The following is a 9,061-nucleotide window of genomic DNA, read 5'->3' on the forward strand; positions in this document are numbered from 1 at the left end:
AATTTTCGATATCTGCGCATTATCGGAGCTCGGGTCGGGGAGAGAGAACTGTCCGCGCGCGCATTGCACCCAAGTGGGAGAGATATGGAGAACTAATAATTATTCGATTCGCGTTTCGTTCCTAATTACCGAAGGCCACCGTGTCCGGCCGCGGTTTCGAAAGAGCACGTCGCGGTGCGTCGTTAATACGAAACAGATATCGATCGGCAGCCCAGTTGGGTACGGGTAATAAGCGCACCGTTCGGCCGAGATGGAAACCGAACGATCTCGAACGATCTCGAATGGGCGTTTACAGCTCGCCGTTTTGCGATCGAAGTGGGTAAACAGATGCCCGAGCAAACGCGCCGTAGCAATTACACGGCACTTACAGAACCCACGTATAGAACTGGCCTCGAGTAGTTTCTCTCTTCCCTTCTCTTTCTCTCCCTCTCTTTTTTCGTCTCTCTAGTCCCCCACTTTTTTGTCGTCCCTCTCCTCGCGACTGCGTATACCTTCGCAGGTCCTCCTCCTTCTCTCCTTTTCCCTCTCCCTCTCCCTCTTTCCTCCCCTCCCCGCCCCTCCTTCGTATTCTCTCCTTAATTCTCCTCCCCCTCCCTCCCTCTCTCTCTCTCTCTCTCGAGTCTCTCCTCTCCGCCCTCTCCCGAGTTTCCACAATGGTAATTACGAGGCAGTCCGCTCATAAATTTCACGTAGGCTAAATGTACGCACGGCCAACCGCGAACACCGCGTGGCCACTTTCTATTTCCCATAGAATCGTCCGTATATACCGCTTACCGTGGTATACCCGCCAGCGAGGGTATATAGTAGGAATCGATACGTTCCGATCGAGAAACGGGAGAGGAGAGAGATTCGGATCGGATGGGGAGAAGGGGACTCGGATCGAGGTGACCCGCGCGGGTTAAACGAGTCAACGTGGCCGCGTGTTCTCCACTTGTCTCCTTTCGTTTCTCCTTTCCATCCGTCCTCGACTTGAATCCTCTCGTTTCTATCCCCCGTCCCCTCGAGATCTCCTCCTCGAGGAGGAGTACACGATCGAGCGCGATCACGACGTTTATCCGCCAAGTTTTTCGCACGACGGATCGTCGACGAACGGAAACGGAACGATGTAAACCTCGGCCGGTCGAAAGGATCTCGCGGATTGTCCCGATCCGGGACAAGGAGGGCGGATGGAAGAGAAGGGACCGTGTCGCATGGGGGAAAGGGCAGGGGGCGGCGAGTGTATTTCAATGGAGTCGAACGCGGAGAAGCCCACGCGAAGGTCGACGCGGGACAGGTCGAGGAAAGAGGGAAGCGGATCGTGCTTGTAAGTCGCGAGTTTATAGGGCACGGCCTATAACAACCTCGTCGTTCCTTATGAAACGATCCGTGTTCCCCCTAAGATATCCGTTGCGTTGTATCTCCGGAATAAGCCGGATTTATCGAGATTTATCGCGTTATCGATTGATCGCGTCGTGAGCGAGGAGGAGAATAGACGCGGAAGCACGCATCGAATGGAAGAGGAAAGAGAGGATCGAAACTAGAGACGAGAGGATCGAGCGGACTCTCTCGCCGGTCTCTCGGGATCCACTAAATGTTCGAAACGTGTCTCGAGCGCATCAAAAGCGGACCTGGCCGCAGGCCGGCGTTATAATTTCAGGCGGTTTCAGGGAGGTCCTGCGCCCGAGGGCCAGGACCGAGACCAGTTCAATGAAGTCATCAGCTAGTCGGGGCTGGGGTGCTCTGTTATTATACCGTGGTACCGCGCCACCATCCTTCGTTTCTTTCTTCCCGACCCGACCGATCCTGGTTGCCTGCTCGAGGAACATGCTCGCCTTATCCGCGGATTCCTCTCGAAGCGATCAACTCCTCGTGTTCGAATCTGTTGTTCGATCGTAATCGGGAAGGGAAGGGAAGAGAAGAAAGCGAGAGAAAGGGGAGAGGAAGACGGGGGGCGGGGGGCGGGGGAGAGAAAAAGAGAATGGCCGATGAAAAATCGAATGGTTAGAATTTTCGAAGGTACGGCTCGCGATAACGAAAACGATAACGATAATATCCATCGTTTGAGACCGAACGGCGAGCAAGTATGCGGAAGTGGTGATTAGAGAACCGTAAAACGATTGGAATCCAAGGGATACGTGAGTAAATAGAGGCAGGTTCCACGACAGGTTGGAAAGCAACGTTAAAAGAGAGATAAGTTCCGAAGGGTATATACGAACGAATCCTAATCTCGTAGCTCGGCAATAAGACCGAGGCGAGGGTTTCCTTTACAATCGGGCCGGAGGCCAATTAGATCCAAAGTTCTTAATCCGTTTATCAGCCGTGCCACGACGGTGCACGAGCCCTCTTTCATCGGAACGGATAAAAGAGCTTTCGTGTTCGACCTACGAAATTTTCGATCCGATCCGTCCAAAGGAATGTCCTCGTATAATCTATACACATATACACACAGACACACACACGCACATACAAACACACACAAGTGAAATAGCATTACGCTCTAATAGACTCGTCTTCGAAATTTCGACGATTAAATTGTGACGCAATCGGGGGAATGAGAGTTGTTGCGAGGACGATGTTGCAAGAAAAATGGAACGACTAAACGCGAGAGGAACAAGACGACGGCGCAGTGTCCAACACAAGAGTTAATGAAAAAAAAGAAGGTGAGAAGGGGAGGAGGAGAAGAAGAAGGAAGAAGAAGACAAGGGAGATCTCTTACTCGTGGGTAAAGATGGTCTGGCTGTTGATAGAGGGTATAAAGGGAAAGAGGTGGAGGAGGGGGAGGGAAGCGGAGGGGCGGGGGGGCTGTTGGGCCACGGGGGCCTCCGGCATGGCATTCGTGTGGATATTAGAGCGATTGTCGTGCCTGATTCGGTACGGTCTTGAAATAAGGCCCCCGCGGGCTGACAGCGGCGAGGGCTCCTCGTACAAAACCGGCTAACGGTGCCCACCCTCCGACTCTTCTGCACGAGGGGCCTCACCGTCGACTCCTCTCCAACGCCTTCCAGTACCCTAATCTTCCTCTCGAGCTTCTCCAACCTCCCTCTCCTCCCCTTCTCCTCCTCCTCTCCTTCCCTCCTCCTTTTTCGACCTCTTTCCTGCCACCTATTTCTGGGTTCCGTCGCGGGACGGACACACACGCGATCTTCTAATCGCGCGAGAAGTCGTACTCTCTCGCGTTTCCTGGATTTCGTTCCAAGTCGTCTTTCGCTTCGGTTGGAGGGAGGACGTCGAAACCGTGACCGTTGGTCGGCGAGACGACGTCGAAGCCGAGGGGTCGCTTCATTCGAAGAGGATGGAGAATAAGGATGGAAGAGGCAGCTCCTTCCGCGATTCAAAGTCCTCCCCCGGAGGTCTGGCGTTGTTTCGTCTCTCTCTCCCTCTCTCTTCCTCTCTCTTCCTCTCTCGCTCTCTCTCTCTCCCTCTCTCTCCATCCAGACCGTGGTCCGTATCATCCTCGGGGCCGACGTACCGGTCGGCATCGTGTGAAGTCCGGCCGAGCCATTATATCCCCCTTGGCCGCCTTGGAGGTGTATATACCGTCGAGGCATCTTCGGTCACTGCGAGAAGCGTGAGGAGGGGAAGGGTGAGGGAGGGAAGGAGGGAGGGAGGAGGGGTGTACGAGACTCTGGGTGTACGGAGGGGGAGGAGACGCGATTCGCCTCTCTTTCATCCACCGTTCGCGTCTTCGTCTTCTTCCCCCTTTTCCTTGGACGTAGTTCTGAAACACAGAAAGAAACGATCGGGGAAGGGAAGAGAAGGAGGGAGAGAGGTGCGAACGATCGGGATGAAGAGGGATGGAAAGTGATGGACGGGGGCTGGAGGGGAAAGTGCGTGCTGGATCGCGGAGTCGAGAGGTGTCGGAACCCGCATTAAGGGGGCGGAACGCCTCGAAGGGGCCCCGAATTATGACGTCACGGACCGCACACGTCGCGATCACAGGTGAACCGAATAATACAAAAATGAATTGTTCGGTATCGGGATGGCCAGGTCTACTCTCTCTTTCTCTCTCTCTCCCTCCCTGCTCCCCCATTCTCTCCCGATACTACACACCGTCGGTACTTCGCTTCTCTCGCGAAATTTCTAGCGAGCGATGATCCGTTGCTGGAATTATCGCTTCTTGACCACGTGGATACACACGCGACGAAGACGAAATCCGTTCTCCCCTTTTTCTTCGAGGGTGAGGAAGGAAGAAGTGTTTGAGAGAAAGAAGTCGTCAAATCGGTCGGGGATCCATTCTCACGGGAAGACATTAACGAAGTGAAACGTGTGCTCAGCAGGTCGTGCCATTCTAGCGGACAGAAGAATCATTCGGTCGATTATAAGATAATACTGGTTCGACGGATGGAGAGAGAGAGAGAGGGGGGGGGAGTGACGAAGCAAGAGTGAGAAGAGAGAGGAAAGGGAAAAGGAGAAGAAAGCTTCGGTTTTGGAAAATCGATCGTTGGATCCTCTTCCGAGGAGGCTGAAACGCGCGTGAAAAAAGAAAATAGACAAAATGCAGGGGAGGATCGAGAGGAAGATCCAACGGGAGTGAAACCGAGAGAAAAATAGAAAGGATCCGTTCCAATAGGGATCGGGTGGGCTTCATTCATATGAAATCCTTTATCTAGGCAGATTCTAGAGGAAAATTGGTTCCTAAAGGAACCAAGGGAGACAATGAGAAACATCTTTCACGACTGTATTACGGTCCGTAGGTGGCCGATTCATTGTGAGCTTTTTTAAGGTTTCATTACACGCGGGATTACGATCTCACGCGAGAACAGCTTCGTCATATAGGTGCCTGCTTTCCTTCCTTTTCTCTTTTCTTTTTTTTTTTTTTTTGTTTTTCCCCTCGAATCTATGATTCGGCTGTTTTGCGACCTCTCGCGAGCCGAGAAGATTGAGTTATCGTGAAGTCTCCTGTGATTCTCTCTCTCGAGAGAGAGAGAGAATTCCCTCGAGAGACGACCATTTTGCGCCTATTAGGACGGGTTTCCGCGACCATTGTGAGACCATTGCTCGCGATAAATAGAAACTTGGATGGAAATGGTGTACTCCTTTCCATCGCTCGTTGGAAGTGGCGGTAGCGTGGGAAAAGGTCAAGCATCGTAACCGAGGCGAATCGCAGATTGGACCGATCACCGAGTAATCGATTTGCGACAACGTACCGAATGCACCCGAGATGGAAAAGTTGCAACGCCATTCAATTATCGTGACGTCGTGCGCATCGAAACGAACGAGTAAAACGCGTTCTTCTATTCTCTCTTTGCCGCTTGGTCGTTGGTTCGCTTCGCTCGTTTCCCTTTTCCCCTTCAATCAAACGTATTGGCAAACGCCATACCACATTTTAAAAAGTAATCCGTAAATACGTAATCACGATTGACTCGTATTGACTACCGGTTCGTCATTTGTGCTGAATTACAGTCGCGGATAAAAGTCGACTTCTTCCACTTACTTCGGAGCGACGAAGAAAAACACCATCGTGATTATTCACGTCGTCGAAAAATTATAATCGATTTAATACGTGATATGTACATTCATGAACAATTTTCATTAAAATCGCGATATTTTAAGTGAATTTTCTTGTAAGTTAATACCACGGAGATTTTTTTTTTTTTTGTAACTGAATGTTCGTAACAAGTTATCGCGCATTAAATTCCGGTGTCTCGGGAACCACGGCGAGAGGCAAGAGGCGATAAATATAGTTACGAGTTAAAAACGCTCATTAATTATGTACACAAATTCGTATATTCGAATCTGGCATCCGTATAAGAGTAACGAAGTCGACTTGGGTGGTGGTGGAAACGTCTGGTGGACAGCAAAACTGTGGAGTGAAGCGGAAAAAGAGGATTAAGAGAGACGGAGCGACGGATAGCCGCACAAATGAGTATTTATGAGCCAGCCACGGCTCTATATTATGCCTCATTTTGCCGAAGGATCGATTAGCTCTAATCGAGATGTACAAACAAAACGTTAATAAACGTTGCTCGTTTCTCTCGTCCTCTCTCTTTTCGCTTCTTTCGCGAAAACCCGTATCGGAGGACGGGTAAAGGTAAAGAGACGGAGAGGGTAAAGAGAAAGAGAAGGAAAGCTAGAAAGAAATTAACCGGCTCTCGGATCGAGCGTGTGCTCGCGCGTACGTATAGGTGTATTCCCCGTGTGTGCGTACCGCTCGTCGCGAGCACGTGACACGTGTTTCTCGCACGTGCTGCACGCACGTGTACGTGTACGTGAGCTCGAACGCGCCTCGCGATTAAGTATCGATTAGTCTGCGCGCGAACGTTCAAACGACGTGACATCCCTCCAAGCCTTTCATTCAGAATCATTCAGAAACGATACAACACAAACGATGTAACGATCGAAACATCCACGGTCCCGATCCCTTTGCAAATTTTCCAACAAGCAAGATCCCCGACTCGAGGTTGAAAAAAGGAAAAACGACCGATAAGAAAAAGTATAAGGCGCACGAGACGTGGAAAAAGGACGAGCAAAGAACGATTTGAAAGAAAAGAAACTGGTACGAAATCGAAATGGTTGTAAAACCTACTCGGTTTCGCTGTGAAATCGATCGAAGTGCAACGAATGGATCGCGATAAATCCCCGGGACGAGTCCCTCGGGACTCTACGGGTGGTTGGAACGTCGGACTCGCGAATCTTGATCGGCAACGATCGAGAGACGTGGAAGAAACGCGTAAACGTCTGGTTGTCTGCCTAGACATCAGCGGGTGGTCTCGCGTTCGATTCGCTGGAAACGCGAAAACGGGAACGACTATTCTCGCGCTCTTTACCATCCATCCTCGGAAAAGGAACGCGTGGCCTCGGCGATAAGAAGCGCAGCGAGAACGCCAGGCATTTACAACGCTGCGCGTCACACCTGCCTCTCTCGACCGACCTGCGTCGATACCTCGAACAACGAATTAATCGACGAGAATTCTGTCCGCGATGAAACGACGATGCGGTCCAACGGATGGACCTACCGCGCGCCACGTCCTCTCCAAGTCCTCTCGATCTTTGGTGGATAGGGGCTCGCAGTGTGCCCACGAGATCCGATCGAGACTCGCATCGTACACCGTCCGGATAATAGAGCCGCATCATCCTATTTAATAATCGTACAATGGCCGACGCGATCCGATAAGATCGCGATCGTTTCGATAGGAGACGGGTGAAGAGAGCCGATAAACGGCTCGTCCCATAATAACGCAATTAACACTTCTTTGTTCGATCAATTTCCAATCCAGGTATGTCTTCGCGGGATCGATAATAGCTCGTGCAAAAGATGGCCACGATAATCTTTCTCGCAACTTTGTCCGATCCTTCCTCCAATAAAAAACACGGCGTTGAAAAATAATCATCGCGATCGCGAGGATGGACGTGATCGTGATCGTGCAGCGAGATACAATGTACCCGTGTATTACGGTAACAAATATATGCATTTCTCGTTTTAATTCTCGAGCAGCGCAAAGTGCTCGATACACGTTGACTCGAACCTTGGCTCGGGTTGATTACGATCGTTTACGACCGGTAAATCACTCGCCGTCTCTCCTTCCTCGTTTTTGTTCTTTTTATTCGCGAAACGTCACGATAGCCCTAATCGTTGAAACCGGTAGTAAAACGATCGTTACTAGTCGCGACAAAGAAACCGCCACCTTCGAGAACAAACGAGCCAATAAACTCGTTTTATCGGGTGTCCCCCCCTCTCCTCCCTCTTCCTTCCGTTTTACCTCTCGACGTTCCTTCCAAACCTCGTGCACCCCCCTTGGTTGCGCGTATTTAACATACCGATTAAATACGAACAATGCCACAGATACGAGGGAGTAGAGACAACGAAGGATCGAAAGGGGGCGAGAGGAATGAAAGGAGCAAAGAGAAGGAAACGAGAACGTTCCTCGTGGACGTGGATCTCGGCGTGGGTGTGGAGATCTTAATCGGATCCGGCTGCGAGTAGAACATCGACGATTAGGCTTCTTTCTGCTCGATCTTGTATCATCGATCCTTATCGTTCTTATAATCTAAATTATACGTCTTCCTTCGACGTGACTTTGACCGTGACCGTGAACCATACGCGTGATATAATACAATATACGCAAGCGAAGGATAGATAGAGGAGGAAAAAAAAATGAAATGAAATGAAATTACATAAATACGAAGTATAACGTAATGAGATTCGATGGACGAGTAGTGAGATTTAAAAGAAAGAAAGGAAAGGAAAGAGAAAAAAGATATCTCGGAAGATGGGAATCGAGGACTGGACGGAATAAATGGAGAGGGAAGGAAACGATTCGATTCATAGGTGGAGGCATATAGCTACATATGCATGGCAAGATAGGTCCGCGTCTACAGGGAGTGTGAGATCCGACAGCTTCGGAGGTGGCAATGAGCCTGGGTCCCGCCTGCCGCCACACCCACGCGCATATATCTTATTTTCCCTCTTTATTTATTCGAATTGCCGTTGGTCGAGGGGCCACTCTTCGAATCCCCATGGCTCCTTTGCCATAATAGGCGAGCATGGTGGCCCATCGCCTCTTTGGCCTTCCCTCGATCTCTCCAGCTACCATTCCTCATCCGTGGATGCTCCTTATTTTCAGCCACGCCATTCCCTCCTGATCCTCTCCTACCGCCGCCTCCGCTCAAACGCTGATATCTCGTCGCTCGTTCCTCGTTCCGTGTCGTCCTTCTTTTCTTTCCTTCCTTTTTTTCTCGCACTCTCGACTCCATCGAGGCGACTATATGAATATTCCAAAATTCCAAACGCGTATCCATCCGAATTTGTTTCACGAGGCCGGATAGTAAATCCGTGGACGGTACGAGTAGTCGGAACAATGGAAAACTCGGAAGCGAAATCTCGTCAGAGATCCTCTTATCCTCTTAAGTCATTACGCTGGAATCGACGTGAATCGGCCTCGGGATGTATCCAGGCACTCTGGACGAGCCACTCCGCTCCGTATCGAAACGGAGAATCCATTGTCCGAGACACAAAGTCCCGTGCGAGAGGAAGGCAACATCGGCAAGATCGTGTTCTGCGAAAGGTACGGAAAAGCGTATTTCGTGTGTATATATATATATATATATATATATATGTATACGTATAATATATATATTTGCC

This window comes from Apis cerana, linkage group LG1 (assembly GCF_029169275.1).
Source record: "Apis cerana isolate GH-2021 linkage group LG1, AcerK_1.0, whole genome shotgun sequence".
NCBI classification, from domain to species: Eukaryota; Metazoa; Arthropoda; class Insecta; order Hymenoptera; family Apidae; genus Apis; species Apis cerana.